The sequence below is a fragment of the Eumetopias jubatus genome, unplaced genomic scaffold (genome assembly GCF_037043125.1).
Source record: "Eumetopias jubatus isolate StellerSeaLion01/CBP00866 unplaced genomic scaffold, mEumJub1_p1.0 scaffold_8, whole genome shotgun sequence".
NCBI classification, from domain to species: Eukaryota; Metazoa; Chordata; class Mammalia; order Carnivora; family Otariidae; genus Eumetopias; species Eumetopias jubatus.
Genome location: NW_028274814.1, coordinates 41,609,393 through 41,631,734, shown reverse-complemented (window position 1 = coordinate 41,631,734; position 22,342 = coordinate 41,609,393). Strand labels below are relative to the sequence as shown.

Here is a 22,342-nt window from a genome sequence, read left to right as displayed (position 1 = left end):
TTTATAGAGAGTGCATGAGCAGGGGGACAGGCAGAGTGAGAGGGAGAAAGAGAATCTCAGGACTCCACACTGAGTGTGGAGCCCGATGTGGGGCTCAATCTCGCGACCCCGAGATCACAACCTGAACTAAAACCAGGAGTCAGCCGCTCAACCGACTGAGCCACCCAGGCGCCCCTGAATCTGACCTTTAAGTCACATGTCAGCAGCAGGATCTGCCTGCTGGGGCTTCTTGTGATAGGGAAGCTCCTTTCCTGGCTTTTTATTGCTGCCATTTATTTTTCTTCTCCCCTCAGTTTGCGTGCCAAAGCATCTAGCATCTCTGTAGTTATCATAGAGCAACAGGGGGTGTTGCTTTTATTTATTCTTTCTCTGAGCAGGAGGCTAACCACAGCAGCCTCCTGGCAGAGGGAGTGGGGAGGAAGACGGTTGCTCTTCATTCAGACACTGGTCTTCGGCACAGGGGCAAAATTTTCAAAACAGAGGTGTCAGAAACTCAGTCCAAGTGAGCGCTGGGGATCTATTGCTTGTGCTTCTACAGATGCGTAATGGAAGGCCACTGTTTCCTGGGTAAAAAGGAGAATTCAGTCCTGAGGGAATACAGACAAGGGGCCTTTCTAGGGCCACAGCTGTGTGCGCTCATCTGTGCTGGTGGCTGTGTGCAGCTATGAGAGCAGAACCCCAGGCCCTGCTTGTCCTCACGGAGCTTGGTGACAAGAGGAGGAGCAAAATATACAGTCGACCAACCTTCTTGGGCCTGCTTCCTCATTGGAGAAACAAGGAAGGTTAGCTTTGGTCAGTATTCCTGATGCGGTCAGTACTGCCCCCAGAGGAGTGCTTTACAAACCCATTCAGGGTGCATGGGAATCACCTGGGGGTCTTGTTAAAAATGCACATTCTGATCCAGTAAGTCTAGCTCAAGGCTTAAGATTCTGCATTTCCAACAGACTCCCAGGTGCTGCTGTGGGTCCAGGGACCACAGGGCTTTCAGGATCGAAGCCCTAGAAGGTGTTTTGTAAATCTGTGGGATGGTTTTGACAAATGCCCAAGAATTTCCTGCATGTGTGTGCTGGGATTCCAATCATGATTCCATGTGCAAATCAGCCCCGTCAATGAAGACTTGTCACCTGCCCTGCCAAACTCAACCCAAAACAAATATAAATCAGTTATACTTTCCTACGTAGTCATACTAAAAAGTTTTCAAGTAAGTGATGCCAAGATCCCAGTAATTTAGGAGCTGTTTTTTGGGGAAGAGAAGCCTAAATGACATAAAGACAAAAATCTTAAAATGATTGGATAATTTCCCCACTCTATGCATTCTGTCTAGATTAGAGCATTTCCAAACATACACTTAACTGACAAGAGTTTCAGTGCAACATGTAGTTACCGCAAAAGCAAGGAGGCCACTTGCAGATTTGTAACGGGAGATTTGAGACTTCATCTAACACACAAAGTTGCAGGACGACACCTTATTAGATTAGCAGAGGCACATGGCATGTCACCATGTTGATAAACTTCTTTATAAAAACTGCTTTTAAAATAGTTTACATTCTAATATATGTATATCCAATTGTAGGACAATGATGAGAAACCTCTTGCAAAAAGTAGACATTACAATGATTTACTTTGGAGTTGCTTTTCTTTTTCACTCTTACTTTGAGATGTATCAAACAAGATTTTCTTTTTTTTTAAGATTTTATTTATTTGAGAGAGATCGAGAGATCGAGAGAGCATGGGCAGGGAGAAGGGGCAGAGGCAGAGGGGGAGAAGCAGACTCCCCGCTGAGCAGGGAGCTGGATGCAGGACTTGAAACCCAGGACTCTGAGATCATGACCTAAGCCAAAGGCAGACGCTTAACCGACTGAGCCACCCAGGTGCCTCTCAAAGAACATTTTTCAATCCGGCCTCCCCCCACTGCCTGAATGAAAGGGAGGTGGCTTCCACACCTCTTGTAATGCTCAAGACTGAATGTATGCCTCCACCCTGTGGGTGGGATTTCCAGGGTGGAGACGATGTTTTCCATGATTCTTTGTCACTGCCCTGTCCCGTGTCAGTAGCATCAATTATTATGACACTGTATAAAGTTTAACTCGTTCACAAGAATAACATACTTCCTTATTTTATCTATTTTCTCGTTAGTGATTTCACCTGACATGCTATCCCTATCTCAGTTGAGGCTGTTTCCTTCTTCCTGTCATCAGATACAAACCAGTAAGTGGGTTTGTTATTTCTCCTCTGAACATTTTTTTTTTTTTTAATTCTGTTGTCCTCTGGTCTTTTTCCTTGTACTCTTCATATGAAGTGTATGATCTAATCTTATTCATTGTAAGCAGGTGTAAGCCTTGACTACATTAATGTGTTCCCATGCAGTCCTGCATGGAGACTTATGTATTGAAATATTTATTATTTTAATATAAAGTGCTTTCTTTTTTTCTCCTGTATATTACAATTAGAGCTAAATTATGCATGTGGATTGACTCCCGTATCTGGGAGGGTCACTTCAAGCCTCTTAGAGGGTGTTTCCAAATATTTGTTATAGGAACAGGGTGTGGATTGGAGAGCGTGTAGAGCACAGTTGGAGGTCTCTGAGGCCTCTGACATTTGCGCAACGTTAAAAAAACCAGTAGATGGCAGTCCGATCTGTGGCTCCATTGAACTAATCCTGGAGGAGAAAGCAGTCAGGAAAGTCGGTTATCACTCCTAGAGTCTGCTTGGGCGAGATGTGATGAGTCCTCGGGCCTTGGAATTGTGGTTCTCCCCAAGTTGTTCCTGAGAAACCAGGTAACTTAAACAAAAGCAAACACAAAAGTCCACACACATACTTCACACCTTGACTCCACCCAGGATCATCTGCCACTGAATCTCGGATTGAGGACCAGGTGTCTGGAGTCTACAAGTGTCTCCAGAGGAGGGTTGAGAATCACTGTCTCCAGTGGGGTGAACGGTGAAAAATAGGTCCGCTTCCTACCTTCCAGACCTACGAATGGGATCCTATCAGTAGGAGAGGCTTTGCAGGTGTAATTAAGTCTCAGATCTCCAGATGAGATCATGTTGGGTCATCCATGTGGGCCCTTCATTCAATGACAAGTGTCCTTATAGACACTTTTGGGCACATGGAGGACAGACACAGAGAGGAGAAGGCCATGTGAGGACAAAGGTATAGATTATTCTTATGGAACCACCAGAAGCCAGAAGAAGTAAGGACTGATTTCTCCCCTAGCACCTTCAGAGGGGGCACAGCCCGTGGACACCTAGATCTAGGACTTTCAGCCTCCAGAACCATGAGAAAATACATTTCTGCTATTTTAAGACACCTAGTTTTTGATGATTTGTTATGGCAGCTCTAGAAAACCAAGACACTGCCTGCAGGGTGGATAACATTTGGTAAGAGGGAATGAGTATGAGGTTTTTAAAAAAAACATTCATTTTTAAAAATTTATTTATTTGAGAGGGGGAGGGGCAGAGGGAGAGGGAGAGAAATCCTCAAGCAGACTCCCTGCTGAGCAGGGAGCCCAATGGGGGGCTGGATCCCAGGACCCTGAGATCACGACCTGAGCCGAAATCAAGAATTGGCCGCTTAACCGACTGCGCCATCCGGGCGCCCCAGGAGTTTTTTAAGATATGGCAGGAAAACGAGTGAGAGCAAGAAGGTGTGACTGTAGGGAGGATGGGTGGAAGGACGGCGAGAACAGACCTTCAGAGAATCCCTGGGTGTGGACGATTCCTGTTGCTGAGAAAGATGCCCTCCTGTCCGTGCTGGCCCATCCTACCTCAGGGAATCGTCTTTGCAGTGCCTTGCAGGACCGCAAAGGGCCCCAGAAGCCCAGGAAGCGAGTTTGCACCTCCTCCTGCAAGCACGGGAGCCGCTGAGGGGTACTGAGGAGGGAGGGACAGGGTAATGTTTTAGGGGCACCCTCCTGCCTGGCCTGGAGACATGTGCCTCAACACTCACGTCTGTTTTGGGTTCCCGTAGCTGGTCCCCAAATCCATTCTGTTCTCACCTCTTCTCACACCAGCAGTGCCCCTGCAGCAGGGGCTTCACATGCGAGCAAAGCCGTTCTTTTTCAGCCCTGGAAATCTGGGTGGTTTTGCTGCTGCCGCTGGCTGGATCAGCCAAGGTCCTAGACATAGATCCCTCCGCGCGGTCATATCGCTTCTGATGAACTCCAGAGGGACCATCCTCAGTCTTTGCCCTGGAAGGAGAGCAGCCAACCTCAAGGCTCATGCAGGTGCAGATGCATCTCGCAGGCACTGCGCGATGGAACACGGAACCATGCCCTATTGTCTGAGAACGTAAGCAAGGGAAATCGTTCATTGATAATGCTCATATGAACTTGGTGTCCTCCTTGACTTTTCTGGCTGGTGCACAAAAGCTGAGAGAGGGTGAGAGCGCCCCAGACATGGGCTCACTGATCACATTGCTGGATCTTGTGTGTGCATTTCCCAGGCATTGTCCTCAACAGCCAACTCAGGGAGGACCAGTACTGTGGGAGCAGAGAGGTCACCTGAGTATGATTGCCTTCGGAGTGAGGAAGCAATCAAACGCTGTCTGGCAAGCACCATCTAGGGACTGCAGCGCGCTGAGCTGGGGGTGGGTGTGGGCACCTGGATTGGAGGCAGAGAGAAGAGGAAACAGAGGGGAGCAAGTGACCTGTGGTTATTCTTAGTCTTCAACTCTCAGCTGTGTTGGGGATGTAACATTACCCACTGTCCCAGAAACGAGCGAAGGACATAAGAACTCTTTCATTTCATTTGCTGGGAACGAATGCCTCAAAAGGAAGGAGGTCACTTCCTTCTATGGACACCACCCCATGGCACTGTTAGGTCGGTGGCTACTGTTTTAATGTTGAACGAGAGGCTGCAAAATGCTGGGTGCAAGTCAGAGTGGAGCTGTTAGCCTCAGGAGTAATTTTGGGATCTGCCGGATAGGATGTCCGGCTAGAGGGCATCCCAGGCATCCACCTGCCTCCAGGAACCTGAGCACACATCCTTGCCCACTGTGGATTGTGAAGGAGAAGAGCATCTTCAAATGAGATGTGGGGCCAACGTTAGGCAGCAGGGATGGAAGACCACGGCTGGTGTCAAGTATCACAGGGGCACTTAGCTGCCCCTTCCCGAGACCCTAACCTCACCTGCCATGACCCTGAGGCAGAGCACAGCCTGGGAATGGGCTCTTTCCACAAGTCCTACTTCTGATGGGCTGGAGCTCTTCCATGTACAGGGCGAGTCCCCATGGGTGCTGTGTGTCCCTATGTTTGTTACGGAACCTGGACTGGATCACCTGGCGGAAGAACCAAGTGGGACCCGGAGATCTTGGAGAATAGGAGGTTTATTTAACTCCGCGGGCTTAGAGGAGAGCCGTCTCCCAAGGTCTGAGGCCTGAGCACAAACAAAGCGGGCAATTGATACGCTTCTACTTCCGCATACCTGGCACTTTTGGCGCGTGCGCGAAGCGGCTAGTTGTTAAGCTAGGTACTATGGTTACAGAATGAATGAGCCGTGATCCCTGACCTCCTAGAGCTAAAAATTTCGTGGGGGATAGACATGAATACAACTAAGTATAATGCCGTGTGATGAGTGTTACACTAGCAGCCAATACAAAGGGCCATAGAAACACAAAGAATAAGCAACCGAGTGTACTTGGCGTGGCATTCGAGGCCTCCCAGCCCCCCCCACCCGTACTTCTCACTCTAGGTGAGTACCTGTGCCTACTATCTTCTTACTCACATTTTCCCAAATTGTCCTTTCCATCGCTCCAGCTCTAGGGTCCATTTCATGCTCCTCCTTTGCCTGAGGTCATTCCTACAGGGCCCATAGACATGCCCTGTTCTCCACAAAGTCTTGATCTATCACCCAGATAGGAGTCCTTTATAATCTGTTGAATTTTTTTTCTTGAAAAACATACTTTATTTACAAGCAAGGTATGTTTATCATAAAAAGAACTATCAGAGAATATAACAAATAGTAAGGAAGAGGAAAAAATTACCCATAGATCCAATAAACAGAGATGCTCACTATTAACATAACATAACATTGGGGTATATTTCTTCCCATCCTTTTTCAGGACACACACACACACACACACACACATACTTTTCTGACTACCTTTCCTCATTCTGCCTTATGTTTAAGTTTGTCACATACATCTATCTCCATTAGACTGTGAGCTTTTGAGGGCACGGATAATGGGCTGCTCACTTTTTATTCCTGTTATCTGACACGTCTTGCACTAAGGGGTCCCTCCGTAAGCATTAGCTGAAGAGAACCACCGGGTGAAATTTGTTTGGCTTTGGAATGCAGCACACTCTTCTTTTGAAAAAAGCAGATTTATTGCCCCGATGCTTGCTGCTTGTTTAAAACTGTGCACTCAAGCCCTGGTCTGCTGGGTGTCAGAGAAGGCAACAAAAATCCGTAACAATTCAACAAGTGGCTGAGACACGGGTGGGTGATGAAGTGTGTTCTGCATCCTTCGTCGGGTTGCATTGAAAAGGCAGCTCTACCCCTGGTACCTGGCTGAGGCCCTTCTCTTGCTTTGGAATGACATGGTTGAGTCTGGTAAATCTTTTTTTATCCTTTCTAATCAAAAATAGTGTTGGCGTTTCACCCTAGGGCGGGGAGAGGTGGGTGAGATCTTCTCCAAGAAATCAGTTTGGGCTCGAAGCTACTCTTCTCTTAGGTTAAAATTCCAGAGGCCTTTGAGCCAGGGTTGGGAATGGAAATAACACAGGCTCTTTTCCAGAAAGCTCCATGTAGGGAGGGGAATTCACTCAGCGGGCCACAGGTGAGAGCCAAGCAGAGCACATAAGCGTGTTTGATTGGCATAAAAGCAGCAGAGAATGTTCACAGAGCATCAGGATCCCTTCAGGGCATGTGTGGGAACATGAGAGGCTGTGGTATATTGAGTACCTTCCTTTTTTTTTTGAAACAAAATGTAGGGAATTCGTCAGTATAGTTGGCAACAGAAGAGTAGAGGCAGATGTAAGGGAGACAAGCCTGTTTGCCTTCTGAGCTTTTTATTTGAAGATGGCAGGATGTTTGTTATTTAGATGTCTTTTTTTTTCTTTAAAGGATCTGTGGCATAGCTGAAGCTCTATCTAGAATTAAATATCTCTGAGGGAATTTCATTACAAGATCAAGGAAAAAGGTCTGCAGGGTTTTGGCTTCTGATGAAAAGCATCTAAAACTAAGTAAAATCAAAGCGAACCCTTAAACAAATTATTGATTTGGGCGATGTGGGGAAATCTCAGCCCGAGAGCCGAAGAGTGGAGAGGAGACTGAGAAAATATGCAGGGCTCAGCCTTGGAGACTACCTTCTGGCATGGGATTTCTTCTCTCTACACACCAATAAAAAGAAATTGATGCAGTCTTGTGGCTGACATAGTACAGAAGAGATGAGGAGCCTGAGGCCCAAGGAGGCCAGGCCACTTGTCCCACGCTGGGACATTAGGGCTAATGTGAGGGAGTAGGCTTTAAAAAAAAAAAAATCCAAATTCTACTTTTCTTTCCGCAACTCTATATTGCTGTGGGAGGTAAAGGTATTTAATAGAAAGAGCATAGGTTTTGAGATGCACTTGGTTTGAACCTGGCTGTTTGGGGACATGTTTTTAGTACTTTTTCCAGACTCAGGTTACTCATCTGTATGACACCCACACTGCCCCCAAACTGCCTCAAGATTGTCCCCACCTTTTCGAGCACAGCCTCCGTCATTCATTCAGGGCCTGTTCCATGCGCTGGGGACACAGAGGTGACCCGAAGCCACAAAGCCTCGGCCTTCGTGGAGCTCACTTGGCCAGAGCAGCACTGTGCAGTAGGGATCGAACACGGGCCACACGTGTACCTTTCGATATTCTCGTAGCCACTTTAGAAAAAAGTAAACAGGGGAATTAATTTTATTAACATTTTATTTGACCTGATATACCCCAAATATCATTTCACACGTAGTCAGTCTATGAATGTGTTAATCCTGTGTTCGACACCCCTTTTTTTCTGCACGAGGTTATTCTTACAACACGTCTCAATGGGGACTGGCCACATTTCAGGTGCTCAAGGGCCTTCTGTGGTTTGCAGCTTCCATAGTGAACAGGGCCGTTGTAGGGCTCAGGAGCAAGATGGCACTATCCGCCCCAGTGATGGCAGCCAAGGGAAATGCTGCCTACCAAAATCCAGGTGCCTCCCCAGGGCATCTGGGTGCACCCTGCTGCCGCATGCTGATTTCACCAAGCAACAGGGACAATGGCTATGCCATGAGCCCTGTCCTTGTCTGTGGCTTTGGTCGAGGGAGTGACCCAGTGCAGTCTGTCTGTGATAACAACAGTAATGGAATCAGTACTTACTGAGGGCTAGGGCAGGCCCTGGGCTAGGCACTCATGTGCTCTGTGTCTTACTATCTTCAGGACAACTTTACAAGATAGACTCCTATTACTCATGTTTAACAGAGGAGGAAGGTGGCCCAGAGAAGTTAGATAACTTGCTGAGGGTCACACAGGTCATGAGGGACAGAGCTGGGACTCGAGCCCAGGGCCATCTAAAGCCACAGTCTTGTGTTTCTCAAGCAGAAAAGGCACAGAATGAGATCTGGGTTGAGCACAGCTTCCCAGAGCCTTCGCCTAAGGCTCTCCTCCACTACCCGCAGACCACACTACCCAAAGTGCCTTGGAGATGCAGGTGTCATTGAAGATGCCTCAGTGGCATGTGGAGAGGTACCTGGGTGATGTCCAGCACCCCCAGCTGTTGTCCAGGAGGCATGGCCTGTCCTTACTACAAATAAGGCAACACAACCTCTGAAAACCATGCAGCAATGGATTATAAAAGCCTCTCTGGACTCTTAAGGCCCGTATGAAAGTTTGCTGCCATTATTAAATATTTATTGCTACTGTTACCTTCCAGTGGCTGGTGTGTGCAGTGCGCTCACCAGAGCCCAGATCCCTGCTGTGGTGCTGTGATAGCAAATGGCAACTGATAACAGAACCTGGCTTGAATATTAGGTCCCCAGTGACTCCCAGCACCTGGAAGCTTCTGAGCTTCACTTATGGATATATTGCAGAAAACCCCATGCACAGGCGCGATAATTAGCCGGGTGTTCTCTTCATTTGCCAGCCTGCCTGGTGCTGAAATCAGTCTTTGAGTTCAGCATTGGGTGGCCAGCATCGCTCCTGGCTCTTCAGAGCACAGCTAGAGGGATGCTTCGACACACTCAGACATGATAGAGGGACCAGGTCCTCCCCGCTCCAGTCCCCAGACAGGTAAGAGGCCAGGAAGCCAGCCACCAGGCTCTGGAAGAGAAAGTGCCCGGACTGTGCCCCAGGTTCCCGGACATCCTGGTGACCTTGCTAAATGAGATTACCCCAAATCCCATTCCCTCCCCAAGGCCACTCAGGTCCCACCTTCTGCACGGAAGACTTTCCTGCAGGTCAGCCCCCTCTAGTCCTCTCCCACCTGTAATGTCCTGCGGTCTTGTGGTCAAGCCCGTGCCGCCCAGACACAGAAACTCTTGTCCTGTGGGGTTAGCTGCACATTTTCTGTACGGTCATGCCCTTTCGCTCCCGTTCCCAGACTTCTGAGAGTGACCTCTCCCAGCGACAATTACCTTGTGACATCTCTGATGTTGACTTGTGACAGTTCTGATGATATGCTTGGTAAACTCCTCTCTGTTCCAGGGAAGGTTTAGCGCACATGAAGTCCGTAATTAACTTTTCATTTGGCTTTGCTGCCTCTCCATCCAGAATGTGCATTCTCTGAGATTTGGACTGTTGTAATCTTGGTCTCCAACTAGAATATCTGCCTGACTTACCTTGGGGACTCAGTGACAATATGTTGCTCATCATTGAGCCAAGGGCTAGTCATGCCCCATCCCAATCTGCTCCCTTTGGTGCTAATTTTTTGCATAACAGTCTTCACTTTTATTTCACTGTGGTTACATTTGTATTATATATTCATTCATGAGTTAAAGCCTCTCCCCTGCCCTGAGGGAACTTTTTGGTTCTCCGCTGTATCCTGAACACCTAGTACAATGCTCAGAAACTGGTAGGGGCTCAGTAAAGACTAGTTCAGTAAAACCGCATATGAACGAGTCTGTGTGGTCACTGTAGGGGAGGCTGAAGGCAGAGAGAAGGGGAATTAGGACCTGGGGTGCTCAGGGGCTTTCTGGAGGCTTCAGCTATAAAGAGAAATGAGGTCAGCTACAGAAGGGCAGGTGGAATAATGAAAAACATACTGGCCGAGGAGTCAAGGACCTAACGGTCAGGTATTTTCCTGCACTGAGGTTTATTTTCTGTGTAACCTTGAGAAAGTCTCGTGAAGGTTGAGGGAGATAATTTGGTGCAATTGCTTTATAAACCACAAAGTGGTGTGGTAAGATGTTATTCACCATCCTGAGATCTGGTCCCTGCCTACCTATCCAAATATATTTCTTTTTTTTTTTTTTTAAGATTTTATTTACTTGAGAGAGAGAGAGAGAGCATGCGCAGGAGCAGGGGGAGGGGCAGAGGGAGAAACAAACTCCCCACTGAGCAGGGAGTCAGACCCAGGGCTGGATCCTGATCCCGGGACCCTGGGACCATGACCTGAGCCCAAGGCAGATGCTTAACCAACTGAGCCACCCAGACGCCCTCCCAACTTTATCTTCTCATTAATTTGATTTGGCTAGGCTTATCTTCTCATTTAAAAAGAGATTTTTTTCCATTACTGCAAAACTAATACATCGTAATAATAAAAACATTAGAAAATTCAGAAGAAAATAAAAATAAATTATCTCTTAAGATTACCATCTAGAAGTAATACTATCAACGTCTCCGTATATAGCCTAAGTAATTTTTTTTTTCTAAATAGGTATGACCTAAGCTTCCCAGGTATTGGCAGCTCGGGGCAGACAAGGCGACATTCTCCTGTTCTCCCACTTCTAGGCTTTGCGAAGGACACTGCCCAGGAAACCACTAGAGGGTGGAGCCTCCCCATTCTGGTTGCTCGCAGCCTCCATGGCTGCGATGCCAGTGAGGGGTACCGACAGGTGACTTAGGGAGGATGGGTATCTTCTTCCAGCACTCATTATTATCTGAAGGTACTTACAGGGTTTATGTATTTATTGTTTCTCTCCACTAGAATGTAAGTTCCACAAGGTCAAAAGCTTGCTGGATTTGACTTACTGCTGCCTTTTGGCACTTAAAACAGTACCTGCACATAGTAAATATTTATTGAAGGAAGGAAGGAGTGCCCAAGTGCCATATTACTTCACAGAGAATTGCCGTATTACTTCACATATGCACATGACTTGTGCACATGAGCTGTACAGAGGCCAAATTCACTGGTAATATACACCGGGTCTGCCACATCCAGCTATGGTTGGAGATTTGGCCTCAGCAGCGGTGTGAGATATAATCCTAACCCCCTTGAATCACCACTGCTACCTCCAGTGATTTCAAGCACGCTCTCAGACCATGCTACTTAGCCTGTGGCCAATGCATTCTACAAATTTCCTCTCCAGGTCCACAGTCTTAACATCCCCAAACTGCACTAGATAAGGAGGCCTATCATCTCCTTGTCCCAGAGCCCGTTCTTCCTCCAGCACCTCTCAGCTTGTTTCCTTGTGGGGCCCTCAGGCTTTTCTTAGAAACACTACTGCATTGCCTTCTTAGGTAAGACAGTGATTCCGGTCACAATTCTGCACGTCTGTTTCAAGGATGAGCTTCAGTGGTGCAGACAGCATCTATAGATTGGGTGCAAAGGAGCTTGAGGAGCACTGCTGAGAGCTGGGGCTTTGAGAGGGGCTATCCGGTTAGCCCTGTGGCTACCCCGCTTTTCATGCACAGGACTCTGCCCTCCCTGGGCTGGACACAGTCTCCAGACTCAGGCCGCTAAACACACTTCTCACGGCTACCCCTCCACTTCTCCTCCTCTCCAAAACCTGGAAAAGGATGGGACCAGGCCGGTTTTCTACTGGGTCATTGCAGCCCTGCTGGGAGGGACGTTAGCTCCAATATCCCCCAAGTTAGCATAAAACGCCTTGCACTGTGGCCCCTGGTGGAAAACAAGGTGTGATTCATCTTTGTGTGTTTCTTGGGTGGGATTCAAATCACGAGTAGCAGGTGACCTCCAGACGTGAAGAGTTACCTATCCTCTCAGGGGCCAGGACTGTGAGGTGAGTAAGAAAACCGAAGGTGGGGAGACTGCCTCCCTCAGCCCCTGTCTTCAGGCCCAGGGTGGTGCCACTGCGGCTGTTCTTAGTATTCATCAGCCAGTGCTTAGATTCGAGAACCCGAGTCTTCAGACAGGCCATTTCTCCCAAGCCTTCTGGAGGACAGTTTCTTTATTCTTTTTTTTTTTTCCAGCTTTATTGAAATACATATGTTAACGAACATATAACATTGTGTAAGTTTAAGATGTACAATAGAATGATTTCATATATGTATAATTGAAAACCAATTAGCACACTTAGTTTTGTTCACGTCTATCACAGCACATAGTTACAATTTTTCTCATGATAAGAACTTTCAGGTCTGCTCTCTCACCCACTTTCAAATATGAAATACAGTATTGTCAACGCTAGTCACCAGCCTGTAGGTTACATCCCCAGGACTTATTTATCGAATAACTAAGTTTGTGATTTTTGACCACCTTTACCCATTCCCTCCCCCACCCCATTCCCCACCTCCGGCAGCCACCAATCTCTTCTCTGTTTCTATGAGTTCTGTTTTTTTTCGATTCCACCTATAAGTGAGATCATACAGTATTTGTCTTTCTCTGTCTGACGTCTTTCACTCAGCATAACGCCCTCGAGATTTGTGTTGTCACAAATGCAGGATTTCTTCTTTTTTGTGGCTGAGTATATTACATTTTATGGCTGAATAATATAATCTTATTTATATATATAATGTTATATTATTCACGTTATATTATTCATATATATTATCACATACACATATATGTAATATATAATGTATATTTCTTTATTAATTCATCCATCGATGGATACTTTAGGTTGTTTCCATGTCTTGGCTATTATAAATAATGCTGCAGTGAATGTGGGGATGTAGGTATCTCTTTGAGACTGTTATTTTATTTCCTTTGGATATATACCCAGAAATTGAACTGTTAGACTGTGTGGTGGTTCTATTTTTAATTTTTTGAGGAACCTACATCCTGTTTTCCACAGTGTCTGCACCAGTTTGGATTCCCACCAACGGTGCATGAGGGTCCCTTTCTCTCCACGTCCTCACCAACACTTGTTACCCCTTGTCTTTTTGAGAATAGCCGTTCTAACAGTCGTGAGGTGATATCTCATTGTGGTTTTGATTTGCATTTCCCTGAAGAGGAGTGATGTTGAGCGTATTTTCATGTCCTTGTTGTCTGTTTAAATGAGTATCTTCTTTGGAAAAATGCTTATTTAGGTCCTTTGTTCATTTTTAATTTGATTATTTGGGGACTTTTGTCCGTTTTGTTTCTGTTTTGCTATTGAGTTGTATGATTCCTTTATATATTTTGGATATTAACCCCTTATCAAATATATGGTTTGCAAGTATTTTCTTCCATTTTGTTCGTTGCCTTTTTATTTTGTTGTTGGTTTCTTTTGCTGTGCAGAAGCTTTTTTATTTGATGTAGTTCCACTTGTGTATTTTTTATTTTGTTGCCTTTGCTTTTGTTGTCATATCTAAATACCCAAAAAAATGTTGCCAAGACCAGTGTCAAAGAGTTTTTCCCTGTTTTTTTTTTTCTAGAAGTTTTATGGTGTCCAGTCTTACATTTAAGTCTTTAATCCATTTCAAGGTAATTTTTGTGAGTGTATATGTGTGGGTTTATTTGGGGGCTCAATTATGTTCCATTGGTGTATACATCTGTCTTTATGCTTGTACCATACTGTTTTGATTACTATAGCTTTATAGTATGGTTTGAAAGCAGGAAGCATGATACCTCCAGTTCTGTCCCCCTTTCTCTGGTATTCTTTAGCTATTTGGAGTCTGTTGTGGTTCCAAACTAATTTCAGGATTTTTTTTTCTATTCTGCAAAAAAAAAAAAAAAATGCCATTGGAATCTTAGGAGGGATTGCATTGAATCTGTAGAAGGCTTTGGGTAGTATGGACTTTTTTTTATTATATTCAGTTAGCCAGCATATAGTACATCATTTATTTTTGATGTAGTGTTCAATGATTCATTAGTTGCATTTAACACCCAGTGCTCATCACATGTGCCCTCTTTAATACCCATCACCCAGCTACCCCATCCCTCCACCCCCCCTTCTGTAACTCTCAGTTTTTTTTCCTAGAGTCAAGAGTCTCTCATGGTTTGTCTCCCTCTCTGATTTCTTCCCATTCAGGTATGGACATTTTAACAATATTAATTCTTTTAATCCATGAACATGGGATATCTTTTCATTTATTTGTATCTTCTTCAATTTCTTTTATTATTGTCTCATAGTTTTTAGTGTTTAGATGTTTTACCCCCTTGGTTAAATTTATTCCTAGGTATTTTATTTTTGATGCTATTGTAAATGGGATTCTTTTTATTTCTTTTTCAGATAATTTGTTGTTAGTGTATAGAAATACTGATTTTGTATATTGATTTTGTATCCTGCAGCTTTACTGAATTTTTTGGTCAGATCTAACCGTTTTTTTGGTGGACTCTTTAGGATTTTCTGTATGTAAAATCACGTTATCAACACACAGGTGATTTTACTTCTTCCTTTACAGTTTGGATGCCTTTTACTTATTTTTTGTGTCTCATTGCTGTGGCTAGAACTAGTGCTATGTTGAATGGGAGTGGTGAGGATGGGCATCCTTGTCTCGTTCCTGATCTTAGAGGAAAACTTTTCAACCCTTCACCAGCCAGTATGATGTTAGCTGTGAGCATTTCATATATGGCCTTTATTATGTTGAGGTACATTTTTGTACCCAATTTTTTGAGAGTTTTTATCATGAATAGATGTTGAATTTTGTCAAATGCTTTTTCTGCATCTATTGAGATGATCATATGATTTTATAATAATTCATTTCATTGATATGATGTAGCATAGTCATTGATTTGCATGTGTTGAACCACCTCTGCAACCTACAGATGAATCCCACTTGATCATAGTGTATGATCCTTTTAACGGTGTTGTTGAATTTGGTTTGCTAGTATTTTGTTGAGAATTTTTGCATCTGTATTTAACCGGGATATGGGTACACCGTTTCTTAAAAACTAGATGACAGAGGTTGGCTCTACGACATTGGGGAAATTGGTGAAATAAGTAGATGTCACTTAAGTTTGTTTAAGCAATGCCTCTGCAGGAGGAAGGTTGTCACTTGTCCTAGCTCTTTTACATGGGGCAGAAAAGCCTGGCCTCTGTCTATGATTTGCGGCTCCACAGCCACTTGTCACTCACAGGAGCCAATTCCCCAGTGGAGCATGCCCAGTGTCTTCTGCTTTCCTTCCTCAGCTCTCTGATCTCTCCCATAGCATTGATAAGGATATATTTGTGTCTGTATATAGCAGTGCAATTCACTTTCATATCCAGTGTTTCATCTGACCTTCCTCTGTTGGGAGAGGTAAGAAACAGTTATTCCTACCTTTTCAGAGAAATGAACCCATTTTCCCAAGGCCATAACATGGTGAAGTCAGCTCTTGAATCAGATTTTTTTGATACCTACTCAAAACCTTTTAGGGCACTGTGGTTCCTGCCAGCCTCTTGATAGAGGAGCTTGAGACAGAACAAGAGTCGGTAACAGAGAAGGAACTCAGACCAGAGGTTTGAAGAGGCAAGGTTAGGAACTGTTGGCTGAGTTGCCAGGTAGGCTTGTCTCTGCAGTTTGGATTCATTATTGTCCTTCTTCCCCTTTTATTTTCTACCAGCCATTAAAATTCATGATAAGAATATGCTATCCAAACTCATCGTAATTCCTACAGGACTGGGACCTGGGGGAAAATGTTTGAATTTAGTTCTTTGAGTGGCTGTGGTAGAAGGTGCGTAGAACAGTGGCCCTTGGTTTTCTTTTCTGCTTCAGCTTAAATCAGAAAAGAGAACATGAGTTCTCATTTTTTTTTTATTATTTATAGATGTTCATTCACTTAGCTTTGCCAATGAGCCAGATATTTTGCTAAGTGTGGGGAATGAGATGTGATCCATTCTTTCAAGGCATTTGCAGGTGGTGTGTGTGTGTGTGTGTGAGAGAGAGAGAGAGAGAGGTTGAGAGAGAGAGAGAGGGATGGAGGAGCACTGACAAGTGAATCTCTACCATGACTAATTCCTGCAGCAGACGTAAGTCCAGAAGGCTCTGGAAGCCCAGAGGAAAAGCATGTAAGTCAGACTGTGCTGAGGTCACAATGTTTTCTCAGAGAAAGTACTCCTTAAATGGAATTCTTCAGTGTTCATAGGACTTAGTATAGACAAGGGGGGGGGGGGGCATGCCAGGCAAGTAAACCATGTTTGAAGATGCTAAGAGAATTACATTGCTGAGAGAATAGGAAATCATTTGGGGGGCAGCGAATGCAGTGAGGGCGGTGGGGGAAGATGTCTACAAAGACGTCTTTATAGATGGTCGTGGTCATTCTGTAGATGTAACATTTATCGTGAAAACAGTAAGGAGGCATGGTCAGGTCCCCTTGGCAATGCTGTCCTGGCTTGCTTAACTGTGTTTGAGGTTTGTTTTTTTCTGTTTTTTGTGTTTTTTTTTGGAAAGCATTTTGGTAGTCTGTATTAAGAGCCTTTAAAATATACATAGAAAAATATGCATACCCTTTGGCTCAATAACATTACCTCTGGGAATAATAATACTTATCACCTACTACATCGTGCTTATTATACCAGATATTTTTGGATACCCCGTGTATATTATTTTTTTTTAATTTTTATCACAATTTGGTGAGGTATCACACATTGGTCCCATTTCATAGAGAAACTGATGTTTTAAAGAGTGAGGCAGGCTTAGGATTGAATTCACACACTGTCACTAATTCGCTGTTTTCCTGAGACAAAGTTACTTAACCTCTCTGAAGCTGTTTCCCGAGGAAGTATTACTAAAAAAAAAAAAATAATGCAAACCAGCATTAAATGCAAGCTGGTCTTTTTTGGATTACCCACTCATTCAGATTATCTCTGCCAGAGCTGACCTCCATTTTCTTGAACATTTAAGATGAAATAATAGAGCCAGAATTGGGTGGCGTGGAGTGCTGTGGACAGTGGCCTCGTTCTGGGGGACTGTTCTGAGAGTTGCTTGCTCCTGCAACTTTCCTCATGTGTACCCATGTGACTCTCATCCTCTGCCTCCTTTATTTGTATCTTGTCCCCTTGCAAAATTATAAATTCATTGAGGAAAGGGATAGTCTTAAATATATCTTTGTATCTCTCACCCCATCTTCCTGGTTCAGTGCTTTTCTTGTACCCACGGAGAGTCCAGAGGTTAGGTTTTTTAGAAGCAGTTAGAATATCACGATCCCAGGGAAAACAGGGGCTCTGAGAGTGAAGAGGCTTGGTGGCCTACAGGGGGTGGGGGTGGGGGGGCAGGGCACAGAGAACCATAGATATTTCAGGTTGGAGACCTGGAAAGGAAGGTTTGGGATTGAGGGGATCTGGGAGAATGTATTTAACAGGAAACACGAAAAACATTCTCATGAATGTTGAGTCGAGAGAGTCATCTTAGTCGGGGTTCCCCCAGAAGCAGATCCTGAGAGGGGGATCCATGTGCAAGCAGATGGAATTAAGGCAGTGCTCCTGGGAGAGTGCGGCAAAGGGGCGGGAAGCAGGGCAAGCTGGGGGAAGGGGTCAAGGGCAGTGTCAGGTGGAGCTCCAGCCTCAGCCTGGTCCCACAAAAGTGACCTCAGTTGAAAATCGCAGCTCAGAGTTTGTCCCCGCTGGGCTTTCACGCTTCTGCCCCAGCCTGTCATTGCCTACCCGCTGTTTTGGGGTGACCGGGGAGCCCAGGCGCTTTCAGTTCTGTGTGGACAAAGCTGCAGCAGCCTGAGGACCAGCCTTCTAAGCGATACAGGCACAGGGAGTTAGAAGCAAAGGCATGCAGATGCTGGGGGCGAGGGGAGGGGCGCACAGATATCCCAGAGGATGTGCGTGGGGCATCAGGAGTGTCACCCCGATCACTTCTGCCTTAACTTTGTCCAGCTGTGCATGCTGATGTCCACCTCTAAAACCCATTTTCCAGCTTCCTTGTCTGCAAAGTGGGGGATGGCGTTACTTTGCTGCCTCATATCACAGAAGGATAGCCAAAACAAAATAAAAATGAGATAGGGTCCCTGGTATAATGTTGACACCAGTAAGCCTTTATACAAAGCCGGGTGTCATTACTGTGTCTTTCTCTTCCACGCCCAGAGGATCATTAGCTCTTGGTCCTCACCGGGCACTTGTCTTGCCAGCATCAACCCTGACAGCCTTTGAAAAGAGCTTGTTCGTGTTGGGGAGAAAGCAGGCACTTTTTTAATGTTGTTAAATTTTGCAGCAGTTTCTTTAATATATATGAGCCGCCTTGAACGACATCTAATTAACCACCAGATACCACGCTGTGGCCATGTTTGGCTTTGATGTGCTCATCAGCATCAGCAAGGAAATACTGGAAAGCTAATCATAATAGGACTTAGCTCTTATAAAATGCCTTTTATCTTCCAAGTGGTTTACAACCACTAATTATTAGAGGAATTGGGGTGAACAGCAACCATCTCACAGAGACCTCAAACCATTATCAGGACATTTAATGTATCTTATAATAGAGCTAGAGAAGTGTGAAGGGGGATGTTTAATAATAGTTGTCCGGACCTGGAAGAGTTATTTTATGAAGATAGGAGACAGCTGTTCCCTGTCTCCCTTGAGGCGAGAACAGGGAAATTGGACCTAATTTGAGGGAAGAGGAGGCAGGATATAGCGGTTGCATAAGCCACAACAGGCTGCAGAGTATAAGATGGTCCTCCCAAAGGCATTTCTTTCGTACCCCTGCCCCTTTATTCGGGCCGATGAGGCACCTGGCCTTCCAGGTGGCCTTGGGTGGGTGACATTATACCACGAAGTCCCATCCAGCTGTGGCAGTCAGTGGTAGATTTACGGGCTTCTTGATCATATCTCCTCATGTAGCATTTATTTTTTTTTGCTTATTAGTTCTGTTAGAATTTTATCTGGAGTAGAGCAAGCCCACTTGAATTCCATAATAAGACTAATAACCAGGGGCACCCAGCTGGCTCAGTCAGAAGAGCACGGGGCTCTTGATCTCTGCGCGTGTGCGCGTGTGTGCGTGTGCGCGTGTGGGTGCCAGTGTGTGCGCGTGTCCGCGTGTGTTTGCGTGTGCGCGCGTATGTGTGTGCGCGTGTGTCAGTGTGCGTGCGCTTGTGTGGGCGTGTGCCTGTGTGTGCGCGTGTGCCCATGTGTTCAAGCCCCCTGTTGTGTGTAGAGATTACTTAAAAATAAAATCTTAAAAAAGAAAGAATAGTAAGCATAGCTAACATTTTATGGATGAGAAAGCAGGGCACAGAGAGCTTAAGAAACCTGTCTGTGGCCATACAGCTCGTACTGTGGGCAGCCTGGCCGTGGAGTCTGTGGTCTTATCCACCACAGCAAGAGGCCTGTTGGAGAAGGGGTGGGATTGGTCCAAAGGCCCCCTGCACTGTGTGTCCAAGAAGTAGGTAACAATCACATACAGCACAGGGAAAGTCTCCTTTCCAGACTGGTCTGGTTCCTGTGCTGAAGACTTTAGTCTTGAGCAGTAGGGTGGTGAAAGGGGTTCTGCAAAGCAGCATCTTTGTTCCTCACCAAAAGGAGCCATATACCTGCCTCACTGTCCTGGTCCCACCAGAGGGTTTGCCTAGAGCTGTGCAGAGGAGGGGAGGGGTACGTTCATGAATAACGAGCAGACCACCTATGAAACCGTGAGGTTTGGTCACAGCACATTTTCCCCAAGTACAAAGATTCAGTTGAGGGGGTGCCTGGGTGGCTCTGGGGTTAAGCATCTGCCTACAGTTCAGGTCATGTCCCAGGGTCCTGGGATCAAGCCTGGCATCGGGCTCCCTGCTCAGCGGGAAGCCTGCTTCTCCCTCTGCCTGCCACTCCTCCTGCTTGTGCTTTCTCTCTCTCTCTCACTCTCTTTCTCGCAAATAAATAAAATCTAAAAAAAAAAAGATGCATTTGAAATGGACCGTGCAACCTAAGTCTCCAGCAAGGGGTAGATGGGGGGCGCATAGCCTAAGGAGGCATCAGCTACCATCGCCTCTGCAGACAGTCCTGGAGATGTAGAGATCAGGGCAGAAACATTAGCCTCACAATTTCTTCTCAGTGAGGGCTGACTGCTGGTAGCTTGAAATAGGCCATGATGGGAACCCTGACACTCTAGAAACAGGCAGATGCCAATAAATCAGGGCTTTTCCCCTCCTCACCCTGGAGAACTAGTTGCCAAATATGGAGGTGTCTTTTTTTTAACACCATTTCTGATATGAACGTGTGTCCCATGACTCAGTTCAGCTCCGACACTAACTCCCCAGAGTTAGTGCTGACCCATAGCTGAAGGCTCCTTCCCACAAGACGGCCCCCCTCAGATGCTGGTCTCAAGTCCCAGGCTGTCACCAGTCTGTCTGACTGACCAGCCAGGTATTCCCCTTCTCACAGTCAGTGATGCACTAGAACGACTCATAGAACTCAGGAAAGTGCTTCACTTATGTGTACTGGTTTATTATAAAGGATGCAGCTCAGGAACAGCCAAATGGAAGAGATGAGAAGGGCAAGGGGAGGTGTGTGTGTGTGTATGACGCTTCCATGCCCTCTCACCTACTCCCTGTGTTCACCAACCTGGAAGCTCCTGAGCCCCGTCGGTTAGGGCTTTTGATGGCAGTTTCCTTTCCTTGGCATGACTGATTCAGTCATTGGCCACTGTGATTGAACTCAAGCATCAGCCCCTCTGTGCTTCCTGAAGGTCAACCGTCTCATCTCCTGGTTGTTTGCTCTGGCACCCAACCCCCATGCTGAAGCTATCTAGAAGTCCATCAAGAGTCAGTGCTTCTCCATAAACTCAGGTGTGATCAGAAGGGGCTCATGATGAAAAGCAAATGGCACTCATTTCACTCAAGAAATTTCAGGACCTCTGTGCCAGGAAACAGGGGCAAAGACCAAGTATATAGTTATATAGTTTTCATTATACCACAAATATTTACCATTCTCAGCTCTTACTGTCGATGGTCAGGTAAGAAGCCAACACACATTTATTCGGCACATAGCATGTGCAAAGTACCAGACTGGGAAATGGTGGGACATTTGTTTATTTGAGTGTTCAAGTATCAATTTCACACTCACTAAGATTTATGGAATTAGAGCTTTTGCCTTCGTGGAAGAAGTAAGCCCTATCATGTACACTTGAACCAGACCAAGCAGTATGTTCTAATGCTGAAAGCATGAAAGAGTCAGTAAGTATTCAAAGGGACAGTGGCCCACGCAGTCCAGACCGGGCGGCCAGTAAGACTTCTCAGGGAAGGTGGACTTAGACCCGCACCCTGACTGCATACCCCACACTGAGAATCCACGCAGACCTACACAGACTGTTTTTATAGGATGGAGAAGGATCTGAAAATCTTGCCTTTGCTCAGTCCAAGGAAACACCTCCCATCTGAGGCCTCGAATTCTCCTTAACTTGCTCCGGCCCAGGAGGCTCACTGTGGACCGTTCCCTCATGAGCATTTCACAACCATTCCTATGGAAGTTGCGTTTGCAAGCTTTGCTCAGCACCCCTCTTGCGCCCTCTGCAGTTTGAGGGGACCCGCCTACCCCCGCCTCCTTTTGACACTGCCTGCTCAGAGTGAATGGTTGAGGCTCCGGGGTGTATGGAGAACGCCTCCACTGAAAGCCAGGATAATTAAAGAGATTCCAACAGATCCCGAAGATGCCTTTTGTGCTTTCGATTTCCCAACTGCCTGCTGCAGGAGAGATTCAGGGGGGGGATCAGGGTGATTTCGGGGCTGCTTTCAAGTGTGCAGTGGGCGTGGGGTGTGGGGGGCATACCAGCTGCTCTCCATCTCCACCGAGCCCCGAGTAAGGGGGAAATTACCTCAGAAGCTCTAGGAGGGATTTAGGTTTGATCTATGACCTTTCTGACTGCAGCAGTTACTAAGCTGCTAGAATGGCTTCGGAAATCTGGGAAATGTTCCTGGAAATGTTTGAGGGCTGGATAATTTCCATCCGTGTATAAAGGCTTTCATGGAACCACTCTGGATGGAGAAGAGTGGTCCACAAGTTCAGATAGAGACAGGCAGATAAAACATGATGTCACTCTTCCGCTTGTGATGGCGATGGCCTTTTCCCTTTCCCTTTGGAATATACCCCACCAGTTTCTCTTGTATGGCCGTACTGTCCGTTGGTCTAAAAGATGTTTGAGGCAGAAAGCTGGGTGCAGCCCTGAGCCCA

At 45.9% G+C, this 22,342-nt stretch overlaps 1 protein-coding gene across 6 annotated transcripts in view; it reads left to right on the top strand.

Annotated features, from left to right (window-relative positions):
- Positions 1 to 22,342, top strand: part of CRACR2A (calcium release activated channel regulator 2A) — a 137,768-nt gene that overhangs the window by 21,480 nt on the left and 93,946 nt on the right. Inside the window, exon 1 of one of the 6 annotated variants that reach the window (XM_028121061.2) lies at positions 14,252 to 14,302. The exons of the other annotated variants lie outside the window; for them this stretch is intronic. The gene's annotated coding sequence lies outside the window, so the exon portion shown is untranslated. Of the gene's footprint in view, positions 1 to 14,251; positions 14,303 to 22,342 lie in introns of those variants that run through there. 6 annotated transcript variants of the gene reach the window in all.